This window comes from Anarhichas minor, unplaced genomic scaffold, assembly GCF_050575085.1.
Source record: "Anarhichas minor isolate MPS153535 unplaced genomic scaffold, ASM5057508v1 ptg000025l, whole genome shotgun sequence".
In the NCBI taxonomy this organism is placed as follows: Eukaryota; Metazoa; Chordata; class Actinopteri; order Perciformes; family Anarhichadidae; genus Anarhichas; species Anarhichas minor.
In genome coordinates this window covers 11,690,618-11,694,094 of record NW_027466471.1, presented here as the reverse complement: position 1 = coordinate 11,694,094, position 3,477 = coordinate 11,690,618, and positions in this window count along the sequence as shown.

Sequence of the window (3,477 nt, the reverse complement as noted above, 5' to 3'; positions counted from 1 at the left end):
CATCGCGTATTGTGTATTTTACTCAATTTAATCAAACTGAGGTGAGAGAATCACAAATGTGTGAGGTAAGTAGAGGGTTGTTGAACATCAGGAGGTGACCAGAGATGGAAATGTCGTTTGTTTTGTCTTCCCGTTTGGTCAAGGTGTAAATATCTAAACGGCTACATTCATGGTCCCCGCAAGATGAACTGGAATAACTCTGCTGATGTATTTTTTCATATCATCTATGGAGGACGAAAAATTTGTCAAGTATACAGAAATAAATATAATACAGAAGTAATGAATAAATGCTGAAATAAATGCTGAAATAAATATGGAAATAAATAACAAAAAGTATATTGGCATTAGATTGAGGTTACAACCTCTTACCCCTTTAGTATAAAATAATGAAATGTATGTGAATGAAAACGTAGATATGGATTTAAGGACCAGTATGATTTACTTCACCTTGTTGATAAAGTTATCTCTGCACTCTTGCAGTATTTTCACAGACCTATCAAAAGCCTGTGATACAGTTAACCATAATATTGTATTAGAAAAGTTTCATAAATATGGTTTTCATCATAGTACATACAAATGGTTAAAAATCTTTATGAATATAAAAGAATAATTAATATATAATGTTATTGTTTTCAGTGGCAAAAAATCATACCCTCAGGATTTATCTAAAATTAATCAAAATAAAATGTAGTCTGTTGAGATGCCTCAAGTGTCCGCTACAAAATTCCGTGGAATTATTCTTATTCTTATTTAACTTCAGTTTGTTACTATTTATGACATCAATATTTATCAAATATGTGTTTTTATTTATTAGATACTTTCAGGTGAAGGGAATTCCTGAACATTTCAAGACCTACTTTAATTAAAGCCAATTCACAGGTTCATTCGTACTCAACTGGTACGAGTCTTCATCCTCTTACATTACTTACTAGCAGAGGTCAATTATCAATCAATTATTTGTTTCACTCAAAGGGACTTGTAGCATTACTATTCTTTTAGGAGTTAACGCAGGTGTATAAACCAATATCCTCTTAACAAACACAAGACAACGCTTACTGTCACAGGCATAGACATGCACACTTAAACAGATAGGATTGTGCGTGGACAAATCACAGCTTAAATTTCTATCATTTTATGCAAAATTGACAGCCAATCACAATGGCCCTTTTCCACAATTCTCCATGTCTTTACAACCATCACTGTTGAACTTCTCCATTTATGACAGAGCGGCCAATGACAGGTTGAGTTCACATCACCTGGAGCAGAGGTAGGTCCGCTGTCCTTGGAGTTGGAATTTAACTCGCCGAGATAACACGGTCAAATGCCGGCAAACTAATTTTATTTGGACAGCTAGGTGGTTAGCTAGCTAAAACCTTTTTATTTCAGAGAAGAAACGAATATAAACAAAAGGTCATTCCTTTTGTTATAGTTTGTTGTACTCTGCAGTAGCTCAGTGAAACCTAACTCTCCATGTAGCTCGTAAGTCGACCTAATTCTTGGTTGTGAAAGCCAATCACCGTTCAGTCTGTAACCACAATTCAACCAGGAAGTGTCCGCTGCGGCCAATCGGTGCTCGTATCGCAACCAAGAATCAACCAAGAATCAACCAAGATTTGACCAATCGGCGTCTTCGAGCTCGCGAACACTCACGGTGAATGACGAGGACGACCGAAGACGATTATATTCGGCGGTGGAGGACGAGCCGCCTGATTCTTTTTCACGTATTATCACGTAGTTATTTTTTAAATTAGTGTTTTCATTCACTTAGAATGAGCCCTTCATATCTACATTGATACGTAGATGTGAAGGCCCCGTGACAACAGTCTTGGAAGAAGAGGAGTGAGCGGAGCGGTATTCAGCTGTTTACAATCTGTTTATTAATATTGGTTGTTTTATGTTTTCCCAGGTTCAGCAGGCGTGGCAGGGCACTTGAAAAAAACATGTTGCAGCAGGGTATCCCAGCTCCAGATGCACCCTCAGCAGGACCAGAGAAGCTTCCTGCGGCTCTGCAGAAAGGGCCATCTCTGCATTCTGGTCTCTGCATTCAGTTTGGCTGAGCCCCACCTTTACCTCCTGCCACCAAACACTGCAGGAGAAGCAACTCTCAAGAAGAGACCGCCCGTCTCCTTCCCCTTCTTTTTCCCATCTATGGGGCTTCCTGTAGTGCCTGGACCCTCACAGGTGATGGCCGCACCTGGACCCTCACAGATGATGTTTTTCCACTCCCCCAACCCCAGTTTACCTTCAGCTGTGCCACCTTCAACTCACACATCCAGTCAAGCTGTTCCTTACAGTACTCAACAGTACAGGAAAAGAAGAAAAGAGATGGAGCAAAGTGGAACCGTCAAGAGAAAGTACGTGAAGAAGACAGACGTGATCCTTTGCAGAAAGTACAACAAAGACAGAAAGCCACATCACACCTTCAGTACTTTGGGAGCTGGTACTGTCCAGAGTCTGATACTCATTTGAAGAATGGAGGGCGATGCTGAAGAAGCGGGGTTACGGGAAAAAAAAGCCAGGAGGTGAAAACCCTCCAACAACTTAATATGTTTGGAACTGTGTGTGTGTTTTCAAATTCTTTGCACTGTTAAATGATTTGGCTTTACAACGGTCACTGTGAGGGTCAAAGGTCAGAGGATGTCGTACGTGTACAGACCTCTGAGGCAAATTTGTGATTTTGGGCTGTACGAAAATAAATTGAATTGAATACCTTAAGTCCTTTATGTTACACTTTATTATCGTCATTTTTGTTGTTTTTCTATATTAAAAAATATAAAACTGACTTTTCTGTGTTGATTTCTTCATCTTCTTCCTCATTATTATTTAGCTATTACAACTTCACTCAAAAAAATTACAACTTTGAATATCTACCCAAGAGAGGATTTTCTGAACTCTAAACTATGTTCATAAATAATAATCCTCCTGTTAGTCACATTCTTTGTTTGCTTCATCATCACATAAGGTCCTTAGTTTGGACAGTAATTAATTACAATTTTGAGGTACTTATTCTTTACTTGTGTATTTACATTTCATGTTACTTTATACTTCGAGTCCAATTCACCTCAAATGCAAATATTGTACTTTTTACTCGACTACTTTGAAGATTCAGATTAATAAAAGAAAATATAATCAACTTTCCACCAATGCTTTAATATAGGCCGCCTATGGTTATTTTAGTTGCTGACGTACATATTTCTAGATGATCACAACGAGTCAAAACAGGCACGAGCAGGATTCGATACCGCGCAATTAGGGCGCATTTCGGTTTATTCATGGTCTCTTACATAGACTAATGCGCTATACCTTTAACTCTACTGATATCTCATTACTGACCAAAAGTGTTGCATTGCTAACATGATCATCATTGTAGAACGCTGTGGTCAGCATTTGACACACAGTTCCCAAGACTGGTCTACTTTGTGTTCCCAGAGTCAGAACTAAACACGGAGAAGCAGCGTTCAGTTCTTCTGCTCCACA